Consider the following 16,225-nt stretch of genomic DNA (forward strand, 5'->3'; position numbering starts at 1 on the left):
AGGAAGAGAATGTAATAGCATTGGAAAGAGTGTAGAAGAGATTCACCAGAATGTTGCCTGGAATGGAGGGCTTATAAGGAGAGATTGGATAGACTGGGTTTATTCTCACTGCAACATAGGAGACTGAAGTGTGACCTTATTGAGGTTTATAAAATTATGAGGGGCATAGATAGGGTGGATAGAGTCTTTTTCCCAGGGTGGGGGAATCTAAAACTAGAGGGCACAGGTTTAAGGTGAAAGGAGAGAAATTTAAGGGAGATCTAAGGGACAAGTTTTCACACAGATGATGGTGGTAGAGGCAGATAAAATTACAGCATTTAAAAGGCATTTGGGCAGGATCATTTGGTTAGGATCAGACAATCCAACATGATTGCTACCACCTAATCAACATACCAATGCCATGGCCTGAGTAAGGAGAAAGTAAATATCTAGCTTGCGGGATTTCTTCTGCAACTAAGCCATGGACCTCCTTCCTCCCTCCCCTCTCCCTTCCCCTGTCACCCTCCAAATCCCTACCATCACCTTTCTTTGTCTGCAAGGTGGAGTAGCAGCACACACTGAAGGCCCCTCAAGAAAGCATGCAGCCTTCCTCGCCCAAGAACATAGAACAGCATGGCACAGGAAAAGGCCGTTTGGCCCACAATGTCTGTGCTGAAGACGATGCCAAATTAAACTAAATCTTTTCTGCCTGCACAGAGTTGTTGTCGTGGGTGATTTCAACTTCCTAATATTGATTGGCACCTCCAGTGTAAAGGTGATAGATGGGGCAGAGTTTGTTAGGTGTGTCCAGGAAGGATTCCTGACACAGTATGTGGACAGGCCAACTAGAGGAGAGGCCATACTGGACCTGGTACTAGGCAATGAACCTGATCAGGTTTCAGATCACTTGATCGGAGAGCATTTTGGGGACAGTGACCATAACTTTACCAATATAAGGGATAAGAGCAGATGATATGGAAAAGTATTCAATTGGGGGAGGGGGAATTATGATGTTATTGGGCAGGAACTTGAGCATAAATTGGGAACACATGTTCTTGGGGAAGTGCACAACGGAAATGTGGTTAGTTAGGTAATACTTGCATGGGGTTCTGGATAGGTTTGTCCCATTGAGGCAGGGTAAGTATGGTAGAGTGAAGGAACCATGGTTGATGAGACATAGAACATCTTGTCAAGAGGAAGAAAGAAGCTTGGTATTGATTTATTATTGTCACTTGTACCGAGGTACAGTGAAAAACTTGTCTTGCATACTGATCTTACAGGTCAATTCATTACACTGGGCAGTTACATTGAGTTAGTACAGAGTGCATTAATGTAGTACAGGTAAAAACAATAACAGTACAGAGTGAAATGTCATAGCTAAAGAGAAAATACAGTGCAATAAAGTGCAAGGTCACAACAAGGTAGATCATGAGGTCAGAGTCCATCTCATCATATAAGGGAACCATTCAATAGTCTTATCGTAGTGGGGTAGAAGCTGTCTTTAAATCTGGTGGTATGTGCCCTCAGGCTCCTTTATCTTCTACCTGATGGAAGAGGAGAGAAGAGAGAATGACCTAGGTGGGTGGGGTCTTTGATTATGCTGGCTGCTTCACCAAAGGCAGAGTCCAAGGAGGGGAGGCTGGTGTCCGTGACGCGCTGGGCTGTGTCCACAACTCTCTGCAGTTTCTTGTGGTCCTGGGCAGAGCAGTTGCTCTACCAAGCCATGATGCATCCAGATAGGATGCTTTCTATGGTGAATCGATAAAAGTTGGTGAGTATCAAAAGGGAAAACCCAAATTTTTTTAGCCTCTGAGGAAGTAGAGGCGCTGGTGAGCTTTCTTGGCCGTGACATCTATGTGATTTGACCAGGACAGGCTGTTGGTGATGTTCGCTCCCAGGAACTTGAAGCTGTCAACCCTCTCAACCTCAGCACCATTGATGTAGATGGGTGCATGTACACCGCCCCCTTTCATGAAGTCAATGACCAGCTCTTTTGTTTTCTTGACATTGAGGGAAAGGTTGTTGGCATGACACCATTCCACTAAGCTTTCTATCTCCTTCCTGTACTCTGACACATCGCTGTTTGAGATATGGCCTACAACGGTGGTATCATCTACAAACTTGTGGCTGGAGTTAGAGCAGAATCTGGCCACACAGTCATGAGTGTATAGGGAGTAGAGTAGAGGGCTGAGGATGCAGCCTTGTGTGGCACCAGTGTTGAGAATAATCATGCGGGAGGTATTGCTGCCTATCCTCATGATTGCGGTCTGCTGGTTAGAAAGTCAAGGATCCAATTACAGAGAGAGGTGTTAAGTCCTAGGTCTCGGAGTTTGGTGACAAGTTTGCTTGGGGTTATAGTATTGAAGGCAGAGCTGTAGTCAATAAACAATAGTCTAACATAGGTATCTAAGGTTTAGAAAGCGAGGATCAGACAGGGCCCTGGAAAGTTACAAAGTAGCCAAGAGGGAGCTTAAGAATGGACTTAGGAGAGCTCGAAGGGGGCATGAGAAGGCCTTGGTGAGTAGGATTAAGGAAAACCCCAAGGCGTTCTACACGAATGTGAAGAATAGGAGGATGACTAGAGTGAGGGTAGGACCGATCAGGGATAAAAGAGGAAACATGCCTGGAGTCAGAAGAGGTAGGGGAGGTCCTTAATGAATACTTTGCTTCAGTATTCACCAGTGAGAGAGACCTTTATGTTTGTGAGGATGGCATACAACAGGCTGATATGCTGGGGCATATCAACGTGAGGGAAGAGGATGTGCTGGAACTTTTGAAAAACATTAGGCTAGATGTCACTGGGGCTGGACAGGATATATCCAAGGTTATTACAGGAAACAAGGGAAAAGATTGCTGAGCTTTTGGCAATGTTCTTTGTGTCCTCGCCACAGGAATAGTGCCGGATGATTGAAGGGTGGCAAATGTTGTTCCCTCATTCAAGAAAGGGAGTCGGGAGAATATTCTCAGAGACAGGATTTATGGGCATTTGGAGAAGCATAGGCTGATTAGGGAACAGTCAGCATGGCTTTGTGAGGGGCGGGTCATGCCTCACGAGCCTGATTGAATTATTTGATGATGTGACAAAGCACATTGATGAAGGTAGAGCAGTGGATGTGGTGTACATGGATTTCAGTAAGGCATTTCATAAGGTTCCTCAAGGAAGGCTCATTCAGAAAGTCAGGAGGCATGGGATCCAGGGAAACTTGGCTGTGTGGATTCAGAATTGACTCACCCATAGAAAAAAGAGGGTGGTTGTAGACAGAGCGTATTGTGACTGGTGGTCGGTGATCAGTGGTGTTCCTCAGGGATCTGTTCTGGGGCCCCTGCTCTTTGTGATTTTTTTTATATATATAAATGACTTGGATGAGGATGTGGAAGTGTGGGTTAATAGTGTGCAGATGACATGAAGGTTGATGGTGTTGTGGATAGTGTAGAAGGTTGCTGTAGGTTACAACAGGACATTGATAGGATGCAGATCTGGGCTGAGAAGTGGCAGATGGAGTCAACCTGGAAAAGTGTGAAGTGATACACTTTGGAAGATTGAATTTGAAAGCAGAACACAAGGCTAACGGCAGGACTCTTAGCAGTGTGGAGGAACAGAGGGATCTTGGGATCCACGTCCATAGATCCCTCATGGTTGCAGTGCAGATTGATAGGGTTGTTAAGAAAGTGTGCGGTGTGTTGGGCTTCATTAGTCGGGGTTTTGGGTTCAAGGGCTGCCAGGTAATGTTGCAGCTCTATAAAACTCTGGTTAGACCACACTTGGAGTATTGTGTTCACTTCTGGTTGCCTCATTGTAGGAAGGATGTGGAAGTTTTAGAGAGGGCACAGAGAAGATTTACCAGGATACTGCTTGGATTGGGGAGCATGTCTTATGAAGATAGGTTGAGTGAGCTAGGGCTATTCTTTTTGGAGAGGTGGAGGAGGATGAGAGGTGACTTAATATAGGTGTACAAGATGATAAGAGGCATAGATCAAGTGGACAGTCAGAGACTTTTTCCCAGGGCGAAAATGGCTCACAAGGTGGGGCATAATTTTAAGGTGATTGGAGGAAGGTATAGGGGGGGATGTCAGAGGTAAGATTTAACACAGAGTGGTGAGTGCGTGGAACACACTGTCGGCAGAGGTGGTGGAGGCTGATATATTAGGGACATTTAAGAGACTCTTAGCCACACGAATGATAGGAAAATGGAGGGCTATGTGGGAGGGAAGGGTTAGATAGATCTTACAGCAGGATAAAATGTCAGCACAACATCGTGGGCCGAAGGGCCTATACTGTGCTGTAATGTTCTATGTTCTATTCCCTGCATATCTATCTGCTTATTTAAAAGCCTTTTAAATGCCACGATTGAATCTGCTTCTACCACTATTGCTGGCATTGCATTCCAGGTACCTACTACTGTCTGTGTTTCAAAAAAAACACTTGCCCCAAACACCTCCTTTAAACTTTCTTCCTCTCACCTTAAATGCATGTCCTCTAGTAGTTGACATTTCTACCCTGGGAAAAAAAGTTTCTGACTGTCTACTCTATCAATGCCTCTCATAATTTTATGAACTTCTGTCAGGTCTCCCTCAGCCTCTGAAGCTCCAGAGAACACAACCCAAGTTTGTTCAACCTCTTCTTATAGCTCATACCCTCTAATCTAAGCAACATCCTGGTAAACCTCTTCTGTACCCTTTCCAAAGCCTCCACATCCTTCCGGTAATGCAGCAACCAGAATTGCACACAGTACTCCAAGTACGGCCAAACCAAAGTTTTACATAGATGCAGCATGACTTCCTTATTCTTATACTCAGTGCCTCGACCAATGAAGGAAAGCTTGTCAAACGCCTTCTTTACCACTCTATCTACTTGCATGGCCTCTTTTGGGGAGCTAAGGACTTGGACCCCAACATCAATGGTGATAAGGTTCCTGCACAATAAAATAAGAGCACGAGTAGGCCACCTGGCCCCTCAAGTCTGCCCTGCTATTCAGTGCGATCATGGCTGATCTATCCACAATTGACAATCTCCTCATTGCTACAGGGGCCAGATTATCTGTGATGCATGAGTGACATTTTTTTAAAAAAATATAGCATTTCAAGTTTGTGACCTGCAATGTGAAGAAAAATTAAATACTGATTGCCAGATATTCACCCAATAGTGAAGATAATGTGAACCCTAATTGCCACAGTTTGCACCTTAATAAAAAGCTTCTGAATTATTTTCTATAATGTATCCTTTATACGATATGTCATCCAATTTACAAAACTCACTGCAAGCTGGGTGATATGCCTTTTGAAAGGATTGTTCCATGCATGTCAAATTAAGCAAACTCTCATAGTTAATTGAACAGATGGAAATGTGCTCATCAATTTTAAGCTGCAGGTGAGAAACACACGTTGTTGGTTTACTGTTGACTTATTCCCTGCACTGTGTCTTTTTTGGTATCGGCAGCAATCCTGTGGTATTTCTTTTAATAAGTTTGATGTGATGTTTCTTATTAAAAGAACTATCATAAAAAGTCTGTTATTGAGGAGGTGTTTGCATTTAAGACTGTAAATGATAATTGTGAAAAGTATGCTTGGTGCCTTTATTCAAAATGTAACAGTGATTCAATGTTTTTTTTGCAGCCTAACCCTTGTGCAAATGCCAATTAAGGGAATACAGAAATACAGCTTCAATTTTTTACTCTCCTAGGAAAGTTTTCTGTACAGTACATTTTACTGACGAAAGATTTTCCAGATTTATAAGTTCTGAAGAAACCAAATCCCCTTTCACAAAGATAAAAATGACAAGAATTGATGTTGATCAGTGGTGCAGGATATACTCTCAACTTCTCTACCATACAAATTCCCAGGACCAGCAACACATTGGCAGTTCATTTATATTTTATGCATCATTTATCAGATGAAAGAAGATAGTACTTATTTCTTGCATCACATGTTTCATTGAAGCAACCTCTCCATTTCCAAGTCCATAGTTTCCTCCTGAAAGTGACAACAAAGGTGGATAGGGTGGTGAAAAGGCACAGGGCATGCTTGCCTTCAGAGGTCAAGGCATAGGATCTAAGAGTTGGGATGTTAATGTTGCAACGTTACAAAACACTGGCTTGGCCGCACTTGGAGTATAGTGTGCATTTCTGGTCATTATACTGGAGGAAGGCTGTGATTGTGTTGGAGAGAGTACAGAGAAAATTGACCAGGATTTTGCCTGGATTGGAGGACTTTAGTCATGGGGAGAGATTGGATAGGCTGGGCTTGTTTTCCCTGGAGTGAGGAATCTGAAGGGTGACCTGATAGAACTATATAAGATGATGGAAGGCATAGTATAGGATAGATAATCAAAATCTTTTCCTGTGATAGCGGTATCAAAAACAAAAGGGCATTGGTTTAAGGTAAGAGTAAGGAGTTTTAAAGAGGATCTGAGTTGTTTTTACACAGAGAGTGGTTAATATCTGGAAAACACTGGTAGTGAAATCGGATACAATTATTACATTTAAGAGACATTTAGGCAATATGAAAGGCATAAAATAAAATGTGATCCTAATGCAGACAAATGGGATGAGCATTGTTACGGACTAGGTTACTATTTGGTGAATGTCCCTTTAAGACATAGCACAGTAGTGTTTGTGTGTGTGTGTGTGTGTGTGTGTGGCGTGATTACGACAACAACAGGAGATAAGGACGTGCTGACATTTTGGAGCAGACAGTCAGAGAAAAGAGAGAGGGAGAGATACACCCTGCCTGCTGGTCTCTGTATCGATGGATGGATAACAATAACTGTGTCTGTCACTACAATCTACATATGGATTTTTGGAATAATCCAGTGGAGTCCACTTTGTCATTAACCTGTAGAAGGAAACAGATATTTCTGTGGGCAGCCATGATTCGAATGCCTTTGGGGTGGCAGATACTTTGGAACAAAGCAGTGGAGATCATCAGTGACTGAGCTATCCTATGGGTTCCATAGTGGAACATTTGGATTTAGTAATTTCTCTCAATTCTCTCTCTACATCTTCTCTTCAGTCAACGGTGGTTTTGCAAAAGCCTTTGCTCACGTTTCACCTTATGGCTTGCTGAACTGAACTCTGAGAACTATTCCTGGACTTGGAGTTTGGGAATTTGCCACACATACACTTCAAGTTTTGTTTTGGGGTTAATGTTTAATATCTAACATTTTTACTTTTAACATTCTAACATTTTTACTTTTGTTTTTCTTATTATCATAAGTAGTTATTAATAAAATAGTTTCTGACACTTGTCCATGACTCAGTGTGTTTCTTTTGTTGCTGGTACATAACAACGTAGATGGGCACAAAGTTCAGCATGGACACAGAGGTCCAAGTGGCCCTTTTTGGTCCTGTACCACTCTTATTTCCTCCTGAAGAGTTGGTTCAGTTAGTTGCACAGTATGTTGACTTGCTTCCATATTTAGTCTCCTCATTCTTTCCTTCCCCATCCATTCATGGTATGGTCCTCACCTCCACTTGCATGGATATGGTGGATGGATGGTTTAGTTTGGGGGTGCGAGGTTAATTTTGGTGTAGTGGTTTAAGTTACTGTATTGTTATCTGGAGATCTTCACTGGTAACCTGAGACCTGTCCTACCATGGCAACTTGGGAATTTAAATCCCGTTAATTAAATAAAACTGGGAAAAAAAATTACTAATGGAAACCATTAAACAAATGAATTGCTTTAAAGACCTATCTGATCCCAGACCTACAGCAAAATGTTTGACTGCTGTGGTTGACTTTTAGCTGACCTCAACAATGGCCATGAAAGCTGATAAGTTCAGGGGCAGTTAGGTTTGGGCAATAACTGCTGGCCTAGCCAACAATCTCAGGTCCTGCGCTTTGCCCTCAGTGAATACCCCCCTGAAAGCTAGCTATTTCCACATTTTTGTTTGGAGTTGGTTTATTATTGTCACATGTACCAAACTACATTGAAAAACTTGTCTTGCATACCGTTCATACAGATAAATTCATTACACAGTGCATTGAGGTAGTACGGGGTAAAAACAATAACAGAATGCAGAATAAAGTGTAACAGCTACAGAGAGAGTGCAGTGCAGGTACACAATAAGGTGCAAGTCATAACGTGGTAGATTGTGAGGTCAAGAATCCATCTGATCATACGAGGGAACTATTCAATCGTTTTATAACAACAGGATAGAAGCTGTCCTTGAGCCTGGTGGTACGTACTTTCAGGCTTCTGTATCTTCTGCCCAATGGGAGAGGGGAGAAGAGAGAATGTCCAGGGTAGGTAGGGTCTTTGATTATGCTGGCTGCTTTAACAAGGCAGTGAGAAGTATGGACAGAATCCATGGAAGGGAGGCTGGTTTCCATGATGTGCTGAGCTGTTTCCACAACTCTGCAGTTTCATGTTTACAAAAGGAGGAAAGCATAAAAGGTTCTAATATTTAATTGATGCCTCCAATTGTTTTGTCCTTGTGCTAACTCTAAGTTGTTGATCCTATATTGTTCTTTCGTGTCATTTGCCATTTAAAAGCACAATGAATCCTCTTGGTGATTGGTATTTATTGCGTAAGAGAACCAAGTTGCCATATATTACAACAGCTTCTGGTTATTCATGGTTTCCTCCTCATCCTGGAATGCAAAGATAGTTCTGAGTTATTTTCTCTACAGCATACCGTCTTACTCCTGAGCTCTTTCCACTCACTATCTGTTCTTTAGGTCACAAGCTCTTTGTTTGGCTCAATGTTAAGTAGTGTTTAATCACATAGTGAAGCACATTGGGTTGTTTTACTACTTTAAACATGTAATAGGTACATTTTTTATTGCACTGTTTTCAACAAGCATTGTGCTTTGCTTCTTCAGCCTTGTTTTCTGGGAGTCATCCGCATCAGATGGCTGACCTAACTTGATGAACAATGCTGTCCTTATTAAGATGCACAGAAGATGCCTGGAAACACTAGTACAATGTAACTTGCTAGAAGAAGAGGAGAAGGTGCAAATGCTCATGGAAGAATAAATCAAACCATGTTTCCTCCAAACTTCTTAAAGTTTGGGAGTAGGGGGGAAGGAGTAAAGGTCACAAATGAGAAAATAGAATGGAATTGATCAAGAATCAAAATGGAAGTGGAAGAGAGAATCCTTGGCTGGTATCAGGAGAGTTCATTTCCAATACCAGTCTGAGAATTGATTAGATTGGAGAAGGTGTGTTGAAGTTGAAGGAAGTGCAAGAAACCAAATGAGTCTGAACAAAAGACTGCTTGGAAATAGCATTATCCAGAAAGTAGAAATCCACCACTGCTGACCCAAAACTAACTCTTTTTCTTTCTCTACAAATGCTGACTGACCTACTCTGCATTTTCTGTTTTTAATTCAGATTTCCAGCATCTGCAGTATATGGCTCTTGAATAATTCTAAAGCTGTTGGAGTTGGTGGATTTGTGTCAGAATTGACAACAGTGACCATAATGATTTTAGATTCTCAAAGTAGTGAAGGTAATGGAGGGGTGGAAATTAGTAATAGAAGTGGTTAACTTCTCTCTTTTATATTCTTCACAAATACTTCCAGCATATTTTATATTTATAAATGTTCATATCAATTTTTAATAGTCCTACCATTGTATAAGAAATGATGAAGTAGATTCATATTATGGTTGCTTTTAAATTATTTTCTTTTCATTAGAAACTAAAGAGGGTGCTCTTAATTTTAAATCCACTTAGCATAAACTGATGACTGACTTGTAGATCTGATTTACTTGGCTTGTATGTCTGCTAGTATCTCCCAAGAGTGAGTTCACCAACAAAAATGACAGGAACTGCTGATTGGTGACTCAGGCTCCTAGAGTAGGAATTAAAAACAACTTGAAGAAACTTGCATCAATAACTGTGAAAGGAAAGAAAGACAGAAAAAGACTCAATGCAGCATCATAGAAGACACACAGTGCAATTTACCTTTAAAAATAAAAAAAAACACTTGCTGGGAATCTGAAAAAAAAACAGAATAGGCTTAAAAAAAACTCAGCAAGTCAGGCAGCATCTGTGGAAAGAGGGAGTTAACATTTCTGGTCAAAGATCTTTGATCATAACTGAAATTAATTTATCACTTGTTTGATAGACCAAACAGCCAGATAATCTCACATAGGCATATAATAGTAATAATTATTTGTATTATTAATTATATTTTAAGATATGCAGACCTCAAAGCCTATTGCCTAATCCCATTGATCAGCAATGTGATAGAAATTCTTCACTCTGCCTATGTGTGAAAGCCCATTTTGCTATCTGCAGAGAACAGCTCAAAAAAAACTTGTATTGTTCATTATTATTTCTCACTGAGTAGGTCTTAAAGAATAGTTGCCTTTTTTGTGGTACCAGTGTTATAATTAACCATTTGCACAGCAAGATTAACTTTTTAGTTTATTTTGAACTTCAGTCCTGAGGAAATACATCTCCAACGGTCAATCTTGTTTTCAATCTGTGAGCTTTCCAGTTTTAGGATGATTTGGGGCTGAATTTAGAGCAGTTTTCTTCCCAGTGGTCTATTGGACTTTTCAAGCTCCTTTACAGGGGACTATTTCAGAGAGCAGTAAGAGGTTCCCTTTCGTAAGTTTAGCTTTATTGAAGCCTATAATCCAGAAGAAAGTGGTCTGCACTACCTGAACTTTCAGGCAGTGTTGAGAAAGTGAAAGATGTTTAAATAGGTAGGAGATTTTCACAAGAATGATAGGTCAGACCACTGATTTGTTTTTCACTGCAGACTCCCACAAAACTACAACATGATAATGACCAAATAACCTGGATATTTTAGTAATAATGCTTGCAGGATCAATGTTGACCAAGACAATAGAAAATCTAATTAAAATTAATTGTAATTAAAATAGAATAATTAAATAATTAAAATAGAATAATTTAATCTGTAATTAAAATAGAAAATGCCAGAGATCTGAAATGTTTCCTCTCTTTTCCTTTCCTTTGTTTCCCCTCTTTCTCTCTCATTTTTCTCTCATTCTCATTTTCTCTTTCCTTTTTCTCTCTTAATTTCTTCTCCTTTCTTTTTCTCCCTCTCTCACTTTTCTTTCCTTTTTCTCTCTCCTTTCTCTTTCCTTTTCCCCTCTTTGTCACCTCTCTGTCCCCCTCCTCTCTCTGTCACCTCTCTGACCCCTTTTCATGTTGATATACCTGTTCCCTTTCTGCATGTCTCTGGTTCCATGCAAATGTGACAGTTCTGAAATGAAAACCTTAATGTGAGTTGAACTGAACTTGGACTTCATGTGTCCAAACTGGATGCCACATGGCAACCTAAACCAAACCAAAACTCACTACTCACTCTCTTGCTTGTTATTGTACTTTCTAATCATTTAGATTTAAATCTAATCATTTAGATTTATAGTCATGCACGCTTTAAAAAAATGTTTGCAGATGGTACGAAAATTGATTGTGTAGAAGAATTTTCAATTTCAGAAGAATTTATCTGGTTTGGTTAGTTGGGCAGAGAGCTGATGAATGGAATTTAATCTAGAGGACTATGAGGTTATGGGGAAGTGCAACAAGGCAAGGGAATGTACAGTGAATGAGAGGATATTGAGAAGTATGGAGGAACACAGGGTCTTGGAGCATTTGCTCACAGATTCTTAAAGTAGCAGTTCAGGTACATCTGGTACTTCAAAAGGAATTCATGGTGCTTTTCTTTATTAGCCAAGGTGAGAATATAATAACAGGGTGGTTATGCTAGAATTATGTACAGTCCTTGAGTGTTGTATACAGTCCTGGTCAGCAAGTTACAGGAAAGGTGTGATTCCACTGAAGAAGATGCAGAGGTGATAATGCCAGGAGTGGCAAGAGTCATAGAGAGGGGACTGCACGGAACCAGTCCTTCAGTCCACCCGGGTCTGAACTGACCATTGACCACCCATTTACACTAATCCTACATTCATCCCATTTTTTTATTCTTCCCACATTCTCATCACCATCCCAACCCTGTAGATTCTACCACTCGCCTGCACGCTAGTGGCAATTTACATTGGCCAAATTAACGTACTAACCAGCATGTGTTTAGGATGTGGGACAAAACTGGAGCACCTGGCAGAAACCCACGTGGTCACAGAGAGAACATGCAAACTCCAGCATCTGTGGAAAGATCGATAGTCTGGGATTGTTTTCCTCTGAACAGGAGAGGTTGAAAGGAGACTTAATTGAGGTTCATTAATGCACATATCTGGATTTTGCCAGGAGTGCTCTGCTCTATAACTCTTCACAACCTTGGTCCAAATATGGACCACAGAGCACAATTCAAGGTGTGAGGTGAGATTGACTATTGACATCAAGGAGGCATTTGATGGAGTATAGAATCAAAGAACTCTGGTAAAAGTGAAGTCAATGGGCATCAATTAGAAAACATTCCAATGGTTAGAATCCCGCTTTGCACAAAGGAAGATGGCTGTGGTTGTTGGAGATCAATCATCCCAGCCTCTGGACCTTACTGCAGGAGTTCTTGTCCTTGTCAGGCAGTGTCTTTAGCCCAATCATCTTAGCTGCTTCATTAACGACCTTCCTTCCTTCATATGGTCAGAAATAAGAATGTTCACTGATTTTGATTCCATTTGCAATCCTCAGCAAATAAAAACAAAAAATGCTGGAAGCACCCAGCAGGCCAGGCAGTATCTGTGGAAGGAGAAACACAGGTAACTTTTCAGGTCAAAGACCCTTTATCAGAACTGTTGAACATTTCTAGCATTTTCTGTTTTTATTTCAGATTTCCAGAATGTGCAGTTTTATTTTGTTTTAGCAAATGAAGCAGCCCACGCTTGCATGCGCTGAGAACTAAGCAAGGTTCAGGCAAAGGCTGATACATGGGAATATTTGTGCCATAAATGCACCAGGCAATAATCATCTCCAACAAGAGAGATTAACCACCTACTCTTGACATTCAGTGACGTTACCATTGCCAAGGTCCTCACTGTCAACATAGAGGTGGGTCACTGATGAGGAGCTCAACTAGCCCATTCACATCAATACCGTGGCAACAGGAGCAGAGCAGATGCTGGTATCTTGTTGTGGGTGACCCATTTAACATCCTAATGCCTTTTCACCGGCTACTAGGCACAAACAGGAATGTGATGGAATACTCTCCACTAACCTGGATGAATGCCTGACAAAGCAGTCTGCTTGATTGAAACCCCATTCACCCTCCACCACAATTACACTGTGGTTGCAGTATGCACCGTTTACAAACTGCTGCTCTTACTCACCTGATCTACTCTGGCAGCACCTCCTAAACCTGTCACTTCTATGAAATAGCAGGACAAAGAGTTCAGGTTCAAGGTCTTCAAGACACCACTACCTTAAGGTTTCTCTCCCAAGTTGAATGCCATCCTGACTTGTTGTCTCACTTCATTGCTGCTGGTTCTAAATCCCGGAATTCCCTTTGCAACAGCATTATGGGAGTTCCTTCACCAGAATTACTACAGCAGTTAAAAGCAACAGCTGACCATATGGGGCCTTTGAGCTTGTTCCAAGGCTTATCAAAGTCATGGCTGCTCTTCTGCCTCAACACCACTTTCCCACACTATCCCATTTCCCCTTATTCTCATAATATCTGGAAAGCTATTGATCTTGGTTTTGAATGAATTCAATAATTGGTCTATTGATCTCTTTCTTGAATGAATTCACTAACTAGGCAGTCAATGCAGAAACTCTGAACTGGAATCTTTAATCAGAATTGATCTGCACCCGGACTTTTTGTCCCAGAACTATGCAATATGCCCTCGAGCTTTATTTTTATATCTCTTTTATAATTAATTAAATATTGATGTATATATCTTTCTATGAAATGGAGTGCATAATATTGCATCAATTTATTTTGAGTCTCGAATATTCTTGCCATAATCTGTCTCAAATTTGTTGCCTGTGTCCCTGTAACTGCAGCAGTTAATAGTATCTCACTGTTACATGAGATCTTTCTAAATTATTATATGTACACTTTTTGAAAAACACCCATATCCATAAATTTTCTTAGTGGCCAAAAATCTGCAGATCTGTCTGGAATATATATGATGACTGATCATCCATATACCTCAGAATGAAAGATCTACACTCCTCTGAGCAAAGAGATTTCTCCTCGTCTCAAACCATTTCTAAAGCATAGATCATCTTCCTTGAGGAAGGAGACCAAAACTGTATATGGTACTCCTAATATAATGCCCAGATGCCCTATTTTTTAAAATTAATTTATGAGCTGTGGGCTTTGCTTGCAAAACCAACTTTTAAATGCATCTCTAATTGCTCTTTAGAAGCAAATGATGAATCCTTTCTATTAGACTTCTGATTTCTGTCTTAAAGGCAGCAGAAAGGTTTTGAGGTGTCAGGAGTTGAGTCATTTACCGCTGACTATCAGTCTCTGACTTATTCTTTGTGTACTGAATTAATTTTGCAGGAAAAATTTACTTATTGAGCAATGATGGGGAATTTGGCAATGGTAAAATGAAAAAGGACAAGTGGTAAGACCCTCCTTTGTTGGATATGGTCATCACCATGTACGTGTGGCATGAATGTCATTTTTTTTAATCCTACCTAAATGTTATTCAGAACTTGTTGTATGTCTAAGTAGTTTGCTTCATTACCTGAGGAGTTGCGAATAGAAGTGAATATTCAGCAATTGTCAGCAAACATCTCTGTTTCTGAACTTATGAACTCTGTTCAGAGTAACTCCTGCAGCAATATCTTGAGACAGATGATTGCCCTCCAACAACCATAGGCATCTTCCTTTGCACTAGGCATAACCCAGTCTGTGGAGAATCTCCTCTCTTAATTCCCATTGGCTGAAACAAAGGATATAATAAGATTAATTTCAATCTCATCAGAACTTTAGTAGCAGTTAGTGAAATGCTGTTTCTGTAATTTGTTTCTTTTTTTTGCCTGGTTGGACTTGGTCTATCAGTGAACATGTTCATGTTGAGGATGAGGGCTTAATAGCACTGTCAATGAATTCTTGGAGGGTTCAACTTGAAACGTTAGCTCTCTTTATTTTTCCATAGATGCCATCTGATCTGCTGGATGTTTATGGTGTTTTTGGTTTTTATTTCAGATTTCCAGCATCTGCAGTTTTTGATTTTCATTTCTTTCATCACTTAGTTAATGGTTGAGAGTAAGCTGATGGCATAATATTTGGGTGGATTGGCTTTGTCCTGCTTTTGAAGACAGAATATATTTGGGAAAATTTGTCATATAACCATTGGTATATCTGTGTTGGAAAAACATGTTTAGTTTAGCCATTCTTCAGCACCCCAGAGGTTGTGTGTATTTGGGGCACCTAAACTTTATTGAATCCATTCATTTCTTAATATCACATTGAGTGATTTGAATTGGTTAAAGACTGGTTTTGTGATGGTGGGGATCTCTCAAAGCCATCAAGATAGATATTCCACATGCTACTTATTGTTGAATGCTTCACCCTCATTTTTGCATCAGCTATCAGATTTTCTATGATTGAGAATGCTCATGAATTTTTCATGCAGACCTTTGACCTGATCCATTGGGTGTGGGATTATTTAACAATTCTACCAGTAGTCATAACCTAAGGTGACTCAAGGATGCCTAATACCAAACTGATAGTTCAGTGCTGAATCTATCTCATTTTGCATGGGAGTTCCACCCAATGTGTTTGGAGAGTGTCCTCAGTATGATGGTGATACATTGCCTCAGGAAAGATTGTGTCTTGGTCACTCCTTTCAAAACTGCAGTGGATGCATCTGATTGTTATTCTCCAGGTGCTTGTATGGAGAACTTTGCAGTGTGGACTGGGGTGAGTGTGTCATGGTTATGTCAGGTATGTAGTGTACTTTGTACTCTGAGGTGACAACTCAGTGACCTGCTTGCCCATTTCTGAGGGTAGTTAAGAATCAACTAAATTGTTATCAGAATAAATATAGGATTGGACCAGGTAAAGACAGCAGATTTTCTTTAGTAAGAACATTGTATATGCTGCAAGAATTCCTTACTCTTACAGTCCAATCTTGCGGTAATTCGTAAGATGTTGTTTGGCTTTTTTTTTGTCCTGATCCTGCATATTAACTTTTTGTGATTCACGTAAAAGGAATTCAAATCCCTCTGAATCCCAGTCTCTGTTTAAGCTCACAAAGTTATTGCAGCTGGTCAACAAAACCCCTAAGGAAGATTTTAGCACCTATATGTTGCTTAGCCTAACCAAATTGATTCATCCAGAGAATGGATTCACATCACAGGCACCTCTTAGGTTATTAGGCCAGACTGAATCCTATGGAGAATGGAATTAAATA

The 16,225-nt window shown here is 40.5% G+C and overlaps 1 protein-coding gene across 1 annotated transcript in view; it reads left to right on the forward strand.

The window, feature by feature from the left end:
* Window positions 1–16,225, forward strand: part of LOC127571346 (receptor-type tyrosine-protein phosphatase gamma-like) — a 536,499-nt gene that overhangs the window by 308,178 nt on the left and 212,096 nt on the right.

Source organism: Pristis pectinata, chromosome 6, assembly GCF_009764475.1.
Source record: "Pristis pectinata isolate sPriPec2 chromosome 6, sPriPec2.1.pri, whole genome shotgun sequence".
NCBI classification, from domain to species: Eukaryota; Metazoa; Chordata; class Chondrichthyes; order Rhinopristiformes; family Pristidae; genus Pristis; species Pristis pectinata.